We start from the raw sequence: 17,024 nt of genomic DNA on the forward strand, positions 1-17,024 counted from the left end.
AGTGTCTCATTGAAGGACAAGAAATAGAAAAACATCCTACATACATATTTTAAAATGTTATTGACTAGATAGTGGTACAATGGTAGATCAAAGATGTAGCAATAGTTATGGCACTATAGGACAGATGTAAGTTTGTTTACTTTCAGAAAAGAAACAAACACTAAAATGTGAGGTAAAAAATGAAATTGCAAAAATTATCTTATGTGGCATTTATACTGAATGGAATATGTTTCGCCAGAATACCCAAATCAGGTAATAATACGTGATGAAACAACTATTATTATACACTAATCAATCTATGTTTTAAAAGCCAGTGGTTGATTAGGTCCCTTAGCTAAACTGTTGAACCCAGAAAACCCAGACTGCTTAGAAAACCCAGACTGCAATAGTAACTCTATTCCGTTATATACATTTGATGGTAAGAACCATAGCATAATGGTGCTCTTCATAGTATAGGGCTTCTAAGGCCTTTTGCAAAAAGAATAGTCATACCCCAGGGTATTTTAGTTTTATTTGCTCATCTGCTTCAAAGGCCATTTGCCATTCTTTTTGTCCACCCACCATCTGAATCTCCACACTATGTTTGAGAAATCGCCCAACAAATGAGGCATTGCCAGTGTCCTGTAGAAGCCAAGTATACTGGATCCTTACTTTCCCAGTCCTTGGCAGTCAAAGGACAAACACCTGACTAAGGTTGTGCCAATCACGCACTGACTCTAAAACAGAAGCCAGTGATCTAAGGAAGAAGGGACATTACAAATGTTTTCTGGCGACAGATGGCTGGAGTGATTGCAGCTAAATGCGGAGGCCAGTCTCATCAATGGCTGAGTTCCTAGAGGTGGTTCCTGTGATTCTGTCTCAGCAGCATCCATGAGGCAAACAAACATCATCTGGTTTCCAGAGGCAGTGCAGTTATGTCTGGGGCTAATCAGATCTGCAGCAAGATTTGGAATTATTTTGGGCTGCGTGGCCTCCAAATCTGCTGCTTGAATCTCCAGAGATCCTACAAGCTATTCAGTATATTTACAATGAATTCCTCTTCTAGAATCAGTTGTCCAGAATCAGTTCCTCTTTTTTTGCTACCATGAACTCTTGCTGTGAACTCCACCTGAGTCATCAATAACATAATACATTTTATATTATTTGTAAATTGCATTGCTTTATTCATTTATAATGTAAATGTGTGCAATCTGGATATCTATTCAAACTAACAGCGTTATTGATTTGGCTTATTTTGTGTGACTTCCTCACTATTCACCAATTTTTGCTCTGTACTACTCCACAGTTGGGGGAAAAATAAAACAGTCATAATTACATGATGCGTTTTGCTTCTTTCTTACTGTATTCATGCCATAGGCATCATTTGCTACCCTAATTCTCATCCCATCTTGGTTAGTCATCATTATTGACTCAGAACAGTGCTGCACTGGGTAATATATCTCTGCTGCAAAAATCATTCCTCTTCGTTAAATCCTCTTCTCTCACAGCTGCCTGCTCAGCCTCCTTCTCCAAGCTGCAGACGCTGCATTTTCTCTGATTGTATTTGTGGCACATTCATGAATGCTTCTTGGGTAAAAAAATCATTCCAAACCAATAAATCAAATCAATAAATAAGTCAATAAATCTCTTTTGCTTTACAAACATCATCAATCTTGAACAGAATGAATCATTAGTGCTTGTCCCTACTTTTTGGGCCCTTTGAAAGGATTTCATCTGCTATTAGAGGCTTTTTTGGCCCTGTGTTAATACTTACATTAGATAAGGTGCTTGACCTTATACAAAATCCAAAGGCATTTGACCCTAGGAGTCAATTTCAATGAACTCTGTTTTTTTCAGAGATTTCCATCAGAAATAAAATATGCTGAAAAAAGTAGTTTAAAAGAAACTTGACATAGATACACATATAACTATACATATAAATATAGATACATATATATCATGATGAAATTTAATTCTTGCAATATTATATTATGTATACATATATGTATGTATATACATTACATTTAAGAAATAAATTGTGATATTGCATATATATTTTATTCTTGGTATATTAATTTTCCAAGAATTAAATTTCATATTTCTTACCTATAGTACAATTTATGGTGCATTTCATTCTTTTTTGGACTCTTTCTAAATTAATATAGTAGAGTGGAAATCAATAGAAAGCTCACTCTTAATCAAGTTTAGTGACTCAGCTACTTAATGATTCCCAAAGATTAGTTTCATTGGACTGAATACCTTTATCCCCATCTCTATCCCCACTCCCTCATCACACTCCTGTTCTCTACCACCTCTGCCCTGCTCTATGCCTCTGAGAGATTAATTTCTACAGATTGCATCACTCAGGCTCTCTTGCCCTCTGGCTTCCAATTAGATTTGGCAAAGGGGAGTGGGGGAAGGGAAGGGCTCAGACAAAAGAGCTGGGTGTATCAGGATAGAGTTTAGGATATTTCATCCTCATTCCCTCCCTTATTCAGCCCTTCCTCATTTCCTCCCTGTTTAGGCTGTAAACTGAACTAAAGCTCTTGAGAAGCAACTCCATGTCTACGGTCTGTCTCGCAGCTGGCTTTGGCAACACAGTTTTCTCTCCTATCCCTTCAGGCCTATGGGGGGCTTCCTGCTGCCGATAGTCCCTGGATACCTGTTGATATACACCAGGAGTGCCAAACAAATGTATACAAGTGGACACTTTGGTCAGCATTGCTCAAGCAGTAGTTTTCTGTAATCAGAAGTGTCTGGACACTGATGGTAACCACTTTGAGCACCTCTTGTCATTGCAGAAGTAAAACGTGAAGTGTATTCATCTTTTGTTGTCAGTATATATTATTATAATTTTAATAGATTTTTCTTTGTTAAAATATACATAAATTTTCTTGGCACCCTCTGTATATGTATGCTAGATAGATAGATGATAGATGGATAGATAGATAAGTATCTATCTATCCATCTATCTATCTATCTATTATTTCATTAACTTCTTTTCAAAATCCCAGCCAAGTGTGCCTTCTGTTTCCTGCCGGGATTTTCAGTGATGCAGATCATAATTATTTTAAGAACCAGAAATAAGGATTATAAAGATTTGGTCAGTGGTTTAAAATTTGGTCATGCCCAAGGTCTCAATAACCATTAATTTAGGTCCCAGCAATTCCTGACTGCCTGAATAAGTCACCTCTTCCACTGACTGTGTGTAATCTACTAATTATTTCTGAGAACCCCCTCAATCTGCTCTTAATTTAGTGTTTGTGGTATTTCTTTCCTGCTCTGTGACCTGCTTCTGATTTCCCAGATGCCTATGAATGGCAAGTGCACTCAAAATTTCTTCTGTCTAAGAGATATTGATTGGTTCGTGCCTCTCAGAGTATAATTTCTCTAGCAAGCAGCATTTTCCATCTCTCCCAGTAAAGTCCACAAGCACTATGCACCAAGCTATGAGTGTTGCTTGCTCTATAGCTTTTGGTTTTCTCCACTGGGTCATGACAATTTTACCTTATTAACTTTATCATACTTTAACAAATAGTTTATCTGCCTCAGACATTGCTATGCATCCCAAGCAATCCTTGACATTGCAAGATTCCTTTGCAATATGACCAAAGACACCTCATTAAGAGATAGTTTTACAGAGAGAATAGTCTTGTAACTTGAAATTGAAAGATGTGACTGCAGTGGTGTTTCTGATATCAAAAATAATTTGCTTATATAAGTAGGAGGCATACAGTTTTTAAATCACCCAGTCAAGAAACTAAAATCAACAGAGGCAAACTGATTTGCCTCTGTAGTTGTTAACATGACTATTCATTTACTATTCATATAATTTTATGGATTGCAGCATGAACAACTGATATTTAAAATAGCAATAAATGAACTGATGCAAATTAATGTCTTTAGTTTTTCATTTTTCAAGTGTGAAAAACTACTGGAAGTTTCAGAAGTCATATGAAAAAGAAGATTTGTGTTCTATTTTTTGGTTCTAGCCCTGGGATAGTTAAAATCCTTGGGCAGCTATGCTTGTGCAAATATTAACACAGTTTTTATTCTGGTATTGTTGCTGTGGGTTTATCAAGTATTCATGATGTTCACAGATATGGAGGCTGATGTTGTATTCAGGGACTGAACATAAACCTTTGTGCATAGCTAGCAGTAAAGGTGAGCAATTTTGATACATGGTTAATTGTAATTCTCTCTCTCCCTTTTTACAGTATCTTAGTTATTTTTATAGCTGATTCCTGAGGAAGTCATGTTTTCATTAGTTTCATTTTTTTTTCTTTTTGTAGCATTCTGCAGTTACTTGTAAGAAAACTTATAAAGAAATCCATTAATAAAAGAAATAGGGAAAGATTTATAAAAAGATGTAAAATATCAAACACTATATCTTGAAAATATTTCCTTTGAATGACACTTGGAGTCTGGGACTCATGCCAGGAAGTAAAAGCATTTTGTCTGTGTGGTTTCAAGATCAAAAGATCAAATGTTTTTCATAATCTATCATGCAAAAGTTATTTGCTTGATTTATAGTCTGTTTCCTCCATTCTCAGAGGGAAAAATAGATGATATAAAGACACAGAAAATATTAAGGGAAATTACTTATTTGCATTATGGAAGTATAGAGATTTGGTGCTCATTTGAATAACTAGAGACCTCTAAAATTATAAAGTATACATTTTGCTTTGTCTTTAACAAATACTGTTAATACATGACTATACTTACAGTATCTAGGTAAGGTAAGCAAAAAAGCATTCTATTTTATTGTAAATATATTTTAATGCATCCTACAGCCTTTAAAATTAACATTGAGCTGGCATTACATATTTTGTCATGAATTTTTATGTTGAAAATAAAACTAAAAGTTTTAGGACATTATTTTTCAATTTTCAACAGGTTTTTAAAAATTTTCTTTTAAGATTATGGAGAAAATCATCACAATGGCAAACAAGAGTTAAAGATTAAAGCCACTAAAATAAACAATATACATTTGTTGCTGTTATATCCAGTCTTCCCCCATTTCCATACCTTATTAATTAATAGAAATCTTAAAAAAAAAAAAAAAAAAGAGCAAACCTCACTCTAAACCCAGTATATGGATAAAGATTTCACAGTTTTCTATGAAAACATGTTTGTGTCTGTAATAGCATATCATAAACAGTTAAGATTTCTTCAACTTTTATGTTTTACTCACATGACACATTCTTACTTTATATGACAGAGTAACTGAAAAATTTCAGGGAAAAAAATAGTAAAATTTATCATGTCCTTTACTGACATAACTGCATAACTTGTCAGATTTTAAAACTGTCTATGTTTAGGATAACAATAATTTGCCCAGAGTATAACTGTGCACTGGCATCTTCTAGAATAATGATATTTTCTCTTGTCAACTTAACTACAGTCCTATTTTATCAGAACAGATTATGGCTTGATAATGTAGTTCAATCTTTTCGATAGTTATCCTTTGGTAAATGCTGAATTGATGTTATTAAATATGGTTTAATGCAGTCAAACAGGTACAAAGCAAGTTATTTAATTTTATTATAATTAAAATGCCAACTATTTTTTAAATAAATGAAATTGCCATGAGAACTTTACAATGAACTCAGTGTTTAGTAACAAACAGTATGGAGGATTAGGCCCTTGTCTTGAATCTAGTTAAGTAGAATTAAATTGATTAAATTATTTAATCACTGTAAAATAAAACTTAAAAAAGAAGGGATATTATCAGTGTATTAATGTAGTTACACTACTCTTTTTTATTATTATAACTATTCTAAATCCTAAGGAAACTGTCCCCAAAGTTTTGCTTAAGGAATTTTAGACTTAAAGTGAATGCTTACTATGTTGGACACTGTTAAAAGCACTTTATGTGCCTTAACTCATTTAACTCCTGACAGCTTCATTAAGTGGGTACGATTACCATATCTATTTTACAGATGGGAAAACAGAGGCAATAAGATTTTTAAGGTCATTGGCCTCGTGAGTAACCATTCTCAGAAGAATTTTGTTGGAACTCTAAGAAGTTCAGACTGTTATAAAAAGACCTTCATAAATAAATCTCTGTCAGCAGTGACATCCTCAAATCCACACCTTTGTTACTTGGCTTTCAAAACTTCTGTAGTTTAACTCATAAGTTATTGACTTGGTTATGGCATCTTTGGTTGACCACAAATAGCATTAATCCCAGCCCTCCAAAAAAGGGTGATGTGATTTAAAGGTGTGTCATGCCTCACAGAACAGAGTTGCAGGAATGCAAGTCAATCTCATAGACTAAAACTAGGGATTGGAAAGTCAAGGGGACCCCAGAGAGATGTTTTTCTCTGTTTTTTTTCTCTTTTTCTTCCTCTTTCTGTGTGTCTGCCTCCTTTTGTATTAGGTTGGTGCAAAAGTAATTGTGTTTTTCGCATTAATTTTTTACATTTTAAACTGCAATTACTTTTGCACCAACCTAATGGCTCTATACAGAGCACTCCTACTTCTCAGCCACACAGTTAAAAGCAATGGCCAGATGTCAACATCTGGAATATGTATATGAGGAGTCACATGGACCCATTTTTCTCTGAAACAACCATAACTGGTAAAAATTATAAAAAAATAATTACCATTTAAAGTCTCTGGAAGTTGTCATAAGGGCATACAGCAAATAAAGAAACATTTATTCAAACAAAGAAATCTGTTTAATATCAATAAGAACAGCAAGAATCTGTGACATCTGAGAAAGAACCCATCCCCTCTTTTTCCCTACCCAGGTTCAGCCCGAGAGGAGTTCCTCAGAAGTTTGTGTTGCCAAGATGACTCTCCTTCTCCCCATAGCTCCAACTCCCAAGCAAGGAATATAGTATCTCACTGGAAATGGAAGGCCTCCATCAATTGTCATTTTCTTCAATGATGAGTTGTAAAAGCTAAATTCCTGGTGAGTGTAGCCAAGAAGCCAGGGGCTTTCTTCCTCCAGCCAGACTCCCATCATAGGGCAAAGGTTTTACCACAGGCATGACAGACCAGGAACATTGGAGCCCTCATTACACTCACAATAGCTCACTCTCAGGGTGGAGCTTCTAGGGCAAGACATGCTGAGAAGGTCAGTGGTTACCCATTCCAGTCCTAGGAGCAGTGGCTCAGAGATTATGCTCAGGGTAAAATGAATTCATAAAGGGAAAAAACAGAGAGAGAGAGAGAGAGAGAGAGAGAGAGAGAGAGATCCAATGCTATCCCCAAAGGAACTAACTTTATGTAAAAGAGAGTGAAGAGAACTTTAATTATTTTTGGAAATAATGGAGATTGAGGCATAAACAGCTAAGAGCAGAATTTTAGCTCTAAGAATACAGTCAGCTAAACCATCAGTCAGCTGATTTATCAGAGAGAACCAGGGAAGGAGAGTGCCAGGAAAAGTCCTTCTGAGATCAGAACCAACCTCAAAGACTGGCCTCAAAAATTATCCCCGCCCAAATTTTATTGGATCAGACCATGGAACAAGTTATCCCCCTAAGAAGTGTTAAAAATGATAGAGCAATCGTCTAGCAATTAGTGAAGTCTAACATCTGGGGTGATACAAAAGGAGGCTGGAAATAGCAGAGAGACAGTCAAACAAGGCCTCGTAGAAACATTGTCATCCTAGGATGACTGTGTACATGCCCAAGATGCTACATCTGAAAAGGGACATCAGAAGCTTTATATTGCAAAGAAAAGATACTTCACTAAAATAGTCCAGTCAGGTCACTAAACAAATAGGTTAACAAGAAAAACAAGCCCAGAGAGGTGGAAGAAAATCACTATCCAGAGTTACTACAATATATTACCAAAAGTGTCCAGTTTAAAAAAAAATAATAAAAATATTAATAATAATATATGGAAAAAATAGCAAGGTGTAATCCATACATTGACAAAATAAGCAGATAACATAAACACCCTGGGAGAGATCACAGATGTCAGATTTAGCAAAATATCTTAAAGCAGCTATTATAAAAATGTCCAAAGAACTAAAGGAAAAAATGCTTAAAGAAATAAAGTAAGCTATGATTACAATGTTTCATCAAATAGAAAATATCAATGAAAAGATAGAAACTACATTTTAAAATGGTAATTCTAGAGTGGACAAGTACAGTGATTGAAATGAAAATTTCACTGGAGGGCTTAACTATAGATTTAAAATGGCAGAAGAAGGAATCAATGAACTTCAAGATAGATTGCTAGTACTATTAAAAATACTGAAATCCAAAGACAAAAGCCTTTGAAAGAAGTAACAGAAAAATGATTCATCACATAAAAGGAATCATATATGTATTTTTTAAAATAGCTATTTTTATCAGAAACAATAAAGGCATGCAGGCAGAAAGATTCTCAGATAAATAAAAACAGAGAATTTGTTGCTAGAAGATCCACATTACAAGAGCTACTAGAGAAAATTCTTAGCATGATACTCTCAAGACCTCTCCATGTTGTTGCAAATGGCAATATTTCATCCTTTTTATGGCACAGTAGTATTCCATCGTGTATATGTACCATCTCTTTTTTGTCCAATCATCCATCGAAGGATACTTAGGTTGTTTCCATGTCTTGGACACTGTAAATAATGCTTCAGTGAACACTGGGGTATATATAACTTTATGAATAAGTGTTTTCAATTTTTTTCAGGTGGAAATACATCATACAGAAAAGTACAAGAACTATATGATTTAGCCCATATGTGGGATATAAAACAGAAAGCAACAAATGAACAAATTCGTAGACACAGACAACAGTATGGGGAAGGAGGACGAAGAGAGTAAAGGGGGTCAAATATTTGGTAATAGAAAGAAAAAAAGAAAAAGAACCCTTTCTGTTGGTGGAGGCCACCAAGTAAGCATCGTCAACTGCCGCAGTCGTCATGTCTAAGTCAGTCTCCCAAACAGCTTAAATAGCTACAGAAGTTCTTCATCGGAGATTTGAGCTTTAAAACAATCGATGAGGGTCTGAGGAGCCATTCTGAGCAGTGGGGAATGCTCACTGACTGTGATGATGAGATCCAAACACCATGCGCTCCAGAGGCTTTGGGTTTGTCATGTGTGCCACCGTGGAGGAGGTGAATGCAGCCATGCAGGCAGGGCCACACAGGTGGAGGGAAGAGCTGTGGTACCAAAGAGGGCTGTCTCAGGAGAAGATTCTCAAAGACCAGGTGCCCACATAACTGTGAAGAAGATTTTTGCTGCTGGTTTAAAGAAGAAAACGAAGAACATCATCTAAGAGATTATGTTGAACAGTATGGGGAAACTGAAGTGATTGAAATCGTGACCGACTAAGGCAGTGGCAAGGAGCTTTTCTTTTGTCACCTTTGATTCCCATGACTCTGTAGACAAGATTGTCATTCAGAAATACCACACTGTGAATGGCCACAACTGTGACGTAAGGAAAGCCCTATCTCAGTGAGAGATGACTAGTGCTTCATCCAGTCAAAGAGGTCGAAGTGGTTCTGGAGACTTCGGTGGTGGTTGAGAAGGTAGTTTTGGTGGGAATGACAATGTTGGTCATGGAGGAAACTTCAGTGGTCGAGGTGGCTTTGGTGGCAGTCGTGGTGGAGAATATAGTGGCAGCGGGGATGGCGCTAATGGATTTGGTAAGAATGGAAGCAATTTTGAGGGTGGTGGAAGCTAAACAATTTTGGCAATTACAACAATCAATCTTCAAATTTTGGACCCATGAAAGGAGGAAACTTTGGAGGCAGAAACTCTGGCCCCTATGGTGGTAGGCCAATCCTTTGCGAAACCAGGAAACCAAGGCAGCTATGGCGGCTCCAGCAACAGTAGTAGCTATGGCAGTGCCAGAAGGTATTAATTACTGCCAGGAAACAAAGCTTAGCAGGGAGGAGAGCCAGAGAAGTGACAGGGAAGATACAGGTTACAAAGATTTGTGAACTCAGCCAAGCACAGTGGTGGCAGGGCCGAGTTACTACAAAGAAGGCATGTTTTAGACAATACTCGTATGCATGGGCAGAAAACTAGAGGACTGTATTTGTGACCGTGTAACAGGTTATTTTAGTTTCTGTTCTGTGGAAAGTGTAAAGCATTCCAACAAGGGGTTTTAAGGTAGCTTTTTTTTTTTTTGTTCCCATGCTGTTGATTGCTAAATGTAACAGTCTAATCATGACGCTGAATAGAACAATTGTTTGAAAAAGAAAGAAAAAGAAAAAAATTGAGACAAACCCACATAGAAAAACATATCACAGAATAATTGGTCTTATATTAAAATAAGACCGGGTCTTATGTTAGTTTTTACTCCAAACCACGCATTAGAGGTGATGGTCCGGTTAGGCCTTACTTTGGAGAAAAAACGGTAAGAGTACAATACAGTTAGTTAGATGGGATCAAACTGTATTGAAATAAGAAAATGACACCGGGTGGTAATTTGAATCCATAGTAAAAATAAAGATAACAAGACATGGTTTACAAAAAAAAGAAAGAGAGAGAAGGTTAATACAGCAAACTCTATAAAGATATACTTGTCCCTCTTCCCCCAGAAAAAGCATAGTAGCCAAAAATCTGAGTTTATATGTTAGAGGTATGGGCTGGAAAAAAAATAAACAAACAAAAGAAAAAACAAACAAGCATTGATTATAATATTTCTGTATCCACATTCTCCATTCATGGAAAAGGGACTCACTGACTTGGCTCATTCCAGATTCAAGCCTACCTCTTCTACCAGCCAAAGCAAGAATGACTATGGAGATCAGCTCATGTTTTCTACAAGGAATGTTGATTGTAGCACAGCCACTGAAATCAAGGAAGAAGATCTTACCCACAGAGGAAAATTATTCTTTTAGGGCTATTCTGAGGAACTGAAATGCCCAGAAATAAGAAGACAGCCTTGAATCTCATGAATGTTTTCTCAAAGTAAGATTTCTTCTGGCACATTATTTTCACACCTCAAACCCCACTGGGTGTTTCTGTGCACCTAGAGCAAGGGCAGCTATCTCTGTCTGGGTGAGGGCTGGATGGCTTCCCAGACAAGATGACACTTGAGTCAAGTGTTGATGGATGCAAAAGAGCCAAGCAGGATGGAGATGATTTTTCCGTGCACAGGGAGCAAAATGGGCAAAGAATCAGAGACATGAATGAGCATGTGCAAGAGGCAGGGTACGAGACCAGCAAACAAGTTTGTCTTTGTATGTTGCTCAGATTTAAGATATTAACCCCAAAGCAATAATACTTTAAGCTGCAGACTGATATTGTCAGATTTAAATTGTAGAAGGAATAGAACCAGGACTATAGGATATAAAATAAAAAATGGCAGAAGAATCATTCAGGAGGCTGTGGCAATGATACCAACGACTTGCTGTCACGCTCCCACATCTCCATATTGTGTGCAGGAATAAGCCTGCTAGTGCTGTAAGAGCCCACTGTCTGTAGTGACTAGGAACACTGCTAAGCCAGATAATTTGGGAAATGCAAATATATCTTCATTTCAGAAAGTTTGTCTATACTACATTATATGTTATAGTATATAATTCTTGCTGAATATTTACTACTCCAAGAAAAATTCAACATTGTTTTATATTTTAATTACTGACTAATTATTACTAGAGTTCAACATTTTAATATTTAAATTACACGTATTGTAAAGAAATATAAGAGACTGCAGAAAAATATGCCTTTTGCATTAATGCAAGTAAAACAAAAATTTATCTTGAGGAATAATTTTAGTAATTTATATGAGAAATAACTTCAGCCTTATGAAAAATTTTTTGCTTGAATCTGCTATGTGACTCACTTTCTGGGTTTGTTACTGAGAATTATGTAAATGATTCTTACTAAGTGACACAGTGATTTTAGACAAAATAAATTCAGATATAGAAACATAATGAACTGATAATTTTCTCTTATTTCTTACATACAAAACCAAAAGGACAGTTACTCATAAAGAAATATTCAAACTTTTGTTTAAAAGTGTTTGTAGTACTAGGCAGAAATTTATTTCAAATCATGCTGCCAATACAATTCTTATATATAACAATGTGTAAGAGCAGTTATTGCACTAGAAGATTATGTTTTGTAACATTTAAGATTTCTGTTTATTTTCAGTTTGTCAGTTTCTTTGTTATAGTGTAAATATTTTGAGACAGAAAGTATTTCATAAATTGTTTGTATTCTTTAATTTTGAAACAATAATGCACTCATTATAAAATATGTCATAACTAAAGAAAGCCCAAGACACTTTTTTACATAATTTCCAATGAAAACTCTCCAAATTTATTCTACCATAAATTTACTATTGTTTTTCACTAAACTACTATTTACATGCAGACATTAAGATATCACTAAAACGTTAATATGTGTCTAAATTTTATTCATTTTAACAATTTATGTATTAATTTAATAATTAGTTTAATATTAAATCTTTTGTTAAATCTTATGCAAACACATTAATTTAGGTCTCAATAGTATGTTATAAAACAGAGTAGGTTATAAAATTTGATTGTGAGCATAGAGTAGAGAGCTGTACAAATCAGAATTAGAAAGCCAGGTTCAATTTGTCTGTCGCATAATATAATGGAACAAGAATTCAAACTATGTAGATGTGCACTCAAGAAAAAAAAAGTTTGTTTCAACCGGAAACAAAATGTGTAGATTTTGAAACATAGTCTTAAGAAAATATTGCAAACAATGGTTTTAATATTATTATATTTAGTTTAGCATATTCTTAAATTTCAAAAATACAAAAGAATAATCAAAGAGTTATCTGTAAGATTTGAGTAAGATTTAAGTAACACGTAGCTATTAGATTGTGTGTGCAGAATAGAATAGATTGGCCCTGGACATCCATTACCAAAATTATATTTTCCAATAAATTTCAGACTTCTTCCCTTTCAATATGTGTGTTTATTAGTTACATAGAAAAATGTTTTTCATATAGGTTGTTTTTAGTAAATTACATTGAGAAAATGTTTGACTTAGGTTTATTTTGTGGTCTGGATTAGCAAGGCCTGAACTAATTAAATATAGTGTATTCAATATGACCTACCAGTATATCTATTTTTAATATCGCTCTGGGAAATGACATTACTGATATCAGCAGTGCCAATGTAGACAAAACTTTATTCTCATGGTATGATTTTGTATAGATACAATTATATTTGTTCAAAGATTTGCTAGGGGCTAGTTTTAAGTATGCGCAAATTGTGATATGCTCTGACGTTAATTGTGACACATTTAAACAGGGATGACCACATTTTTTTGCTTCATTCATTAAACGGTTCTATTTACTGATCTCCCCATTCAGAAAGGAAGGAAGGAAGGAAGGAAGGAAGGAAGGAAGGAAGGAAGGAAGGAAGGAAGGAAGGAAGGAAGGAAGGGAAGGAAGAAAGAAGAGGAAGGGTGGGAAGGAAAAAGAGAATGCAAATGGCAAATTTATGTTAGTTTTAACTAGCAAATATTCATCTCTTAACAATAAGTGATATTTTAAAGTGACACATTAGGTTATAAATATACTTTAAAAATAGTTGAGAAAACTTCAACCCAGCATATGGAATAAATTTTAAATAGTCTTACACAGTTATCATAAATCTGTGTGTATAGACATAGATTAGAATTTGCTAACTTATTCCAATGTGCAACTGATTAAAGCAACATTCACTCATAATTATTGTCTTTTTTTATTTTTTTCATCATATTTCAAAGGCAAGGAAAGAATAAACAGTCAGTTCTATGAACCAAAAAGTTGAAGTGAAATACTTTCTTTAACTAACATGCGTTGTGAATTGTATAAAAAAAATATATATATATACGTGTGTGTGTCTGTGTGTGTGTGTGTGTGTGATGTTCATCTATAAACTCAAACCTTTTAAATAGGAACAAATGCTGCAATAGGTCATATAGATTCTACTTCATCTCTAGAATGTTGAGATAAACAGTCTATACATTTTTTTCAATCTCTACATTGACACTACTGACTATATTTTTCCAATGTACAGTGGCTGGACAGTCACTTTGTCCTCATTTTGATTAGAACCTCTTCTTGCGTCCCTCTAGCTTGCCCCGTTTATTTAGTAACTTCTGCAGTCCACACCAGGACGCACCAGCTTTGTCACATTCCTGGATTAGTGCCAATGTAGTGATTACAGAGGGTATCCTATATACATGCATGTTATGCGAAAGGCATTGGGCCTACCAGACACTCATCCTACACAAGTCGTAGCCCAGATCCACTTTCTGCAGGATTCTTTCTCCTCCAGGATGACAAAATTGGAGGACCTTCCTATGAGTTTTCGTGAAAAACATATATTTAATCCCATCTAAGCCCATGTCACAGTGTCCAGTGACTGTAACCATGCTTTTTTATTACATCCCCAATGTATTTTATCATTACAAGGCTAGTAACTTGCACAGTATATGGATTGAAGCAGGTAGAACAAACGTTTGTAGATAAATTCACAAATAAAATAAAGGACACAGCCACTAATCTCAAACTGCTTAACATCTAGAGTTGACAGACAAGAAAATCAATTCCAGTGATGAGTGCTGAAAGAAACATGCACGGTTCGTATCACAAAAAACAGGCACCCAGCTCAGTCAGAAGCACAGAGAAAGCTTCCCAGAGGAGAGAAAGACAGGAGCTGAATCTTGAGGGATGAATAAGGGTTACTCAGTCTGAGAAAATAGACAAGAGTTTCCAGGTAGAAGGAGCAAACTGCAAAAACATGGAAACTTAAAGACACGAAGAGTAGTAGGTGAATATGAGACTCATAAATATGCCTTTTTGTCCCACATTATGCAGTTTAAACGTAGCCTTTTATTGGGAGGGTGGGGGCATATTGATTTTAGTTACTGAATGCTATTATCAGATGTTACGTTAATTAATTTTAATTAAATGTATTTAGTCAGTAATGTGGAAGCCTGAGTTGGAAGTAGGATGAGATGAGGATGGAGAAATCGCAGATGACTTAAGGCCCAGTGGGAAATAATCACAGTCACATGGTAAATGGGAATTGATATTAAAATGGTGCATTGAGAATCAAGATATTAAAATGGAATAATTGATATTATTTTTCAACTAGATTTTGTACAATAACTACAAATCTGAACACCTACCCACCCCTGACATTCGTGGAGTTTGAGTCAAGAGTACAAAGGGAGGGCTGTGTACCCCATGTCCAAATATTAGGCTGGTGCAAAAGTAATTGCTGTTTTTGCAATTATTTTTAACCTTTTCAACCGCAATCACTTTTGCACCAACCTAATAATTAAGTTTCAAATCAAGGTACAAAACTAGTAAATACAATATATCAAGTTTTGTACATTCACAATGTCCTGGAAGACCAGGTCAAAAGTTGAAATTCTAGTTGCCTTTGGAACCTGAAAACTAAAGATCTCATCCCTTCTTCGACTGCATCCTATGTGGTGAAAGACCTCAATCATTCGCATGTGGACATCCAAGCTCTGTCCAATACGCTTTCCCCATAAAAACACCCTTTTGGGTCATCCCTTGAGCCTCTGGTGAATTGGCCTAGAAAAGAGGGTTGCATGAGCCTTGAAAACACATTCAGTGCCACATGGCTGGAGGTTTGGGGATTCCTGATACATAGCACAGGATCCACAAGAGGGCTGCAGTCTCCATGACATCACGTCATACTCCTTGACCCTGCGGACCTCTTTGTCGACCCCACACACTCCTTGTACTGTGGAGTGGTCTTGAGATTGGTCCACACACACAGAGAGGTTCTTAATAGTATTACATAAATTTCAGAGTCTACATTTCTTTTTCTTTCTGTTCATTGTCCGATTTTCTGTCCTATTACATGCTGGAGGTGAGGCAAATTGTTCTCTTTGTATATTCTCTGCTAATGCTTTCTACAAAATTCCTTAAACAGAAAGATTGCATCTCCTGAGAATGCCTGCCACTGCTGCGGTGAAAAGGGTGAAAAACTAGCCTGTTTTAAGCAGGTAAATCTGATCTCTCAGTCTGCTTTTGTCCTTTTAATTCATTCCTGAAATTCACTGTTCAGTGCCACAGCTGCATAAACTGCAGTTAAAAGCCCTCTGCTTTCTCATTATGCTTTTCCTGTTTAACTATCTTCCAGCCAATTACACGTATGTCACATTAGTCCAAAGATTTTTGTTTCTATTCTGGTCTCTACCATTAATTATCTGAATGACCTTGGATAAATTACTTAATCATTCTGTTTCTACCTTGTTCTCTTATTTTCTGTGTTAGCAATTTCAAAGAGGTACTTATACTAGGAGAAATGGAGGTATAAAATCTTAATATTAGAAGTTTTATGAAGTATGTACAAATGTTGTGAATTATAACACATTATGCAAAAATATTTTCTTAAACAAAAGTTAGTGCTCTCTATTGTCAAGAATGTTCATTTGCCAGTTTTTAGGAAGACTTTTTGCCTTACTTACTTAAATAGGTGGAGAGTCATGCACACCATGGAATAAAAGCCAATGATACTACCCCATTCTTTCTAGCATGAGGGGCTGTAGTGAATTAGTATACTACTTCAAACCAAATGATTGCCATTGCCAATAATATAAACATGGCTTAATTTGTTCTTTTACTAAAATTAAATGAATGTGGAAGTATTTAGATTTCAAATGAATTTCTCCCCTATTTAAGCAGATAAAATAAGTAAATTTGATTGAAATAATTTTAAAAATTCATTATGATCAATTAATAAAAAATTCTAAAATTTTAAAGATGAATTTTAAAACTGTCAGAGATTAGAACATCAAAATTGATGTTCCATACTTTATATTAGTTTTAAAAACATAGTCTAGAGAATTTTACAGATATTCTCTGTCATAGCAGCTATTTCAGCAATATTGGTTCAAATTATTGGAGAGCTAAGTATGGATAATCATAGGTAACTCTAGTCCATCTAAAAATATTGCCTTAGTCTATCTAAAAATATAAAAATGCTGTACGTATGTAAAATTTGTGATGCCATTTAAATTTTACTTATGCAGTTTCTCCTCCCTTGTCTAAAATGTTTTTTTTATAGATTATGAAATTCTTGTTTTTGGAGATTCCATATTCAGTTTGAAATTAAAGTGAAGAGTCATGTAATG

General features: G+C 35.3%; 1 pseudogene across 1 annotated transcript in view; it reads left to right on the forward strand.

The window, feature by feature from the left end:
* Positions 1-9,487: 9,487 nt before the first annotated feature.
* The window catches only part of LOC109457250 (elongation factor 1-gamma), a 151,191-nt pseudogene continuing 143,654 nt past the window's right edge, over positions 9,488-17,024 (forward strand). The window contains exons 1-2 of the transcript XR_012493962.1: positions 9,488-9,574; positions 9,664-9,785. The product of XR_012493962.1 is annotated as an elongation factor 1-gamma (transcript). The remainder of the gene's footprint in view (positions 9,575-9,663; positions 9,786-17,024) is intronic.

Source organism: Rhinolophus sinicus, linkage group LG01 (genome assembly GCF_036562045.2).
Source record: "Rhinolophus sinicus isolate RSC01 linkage group LG01, ASM3656204v1, whole genome shotgun sequence".
Taxonomy (NCBI): Eukaryota; Metazoa; Chordata; class Mammalia; order Chiroptera; family Rhinolophidae; genus Rhinolophus; species Rhinolophus sinicus.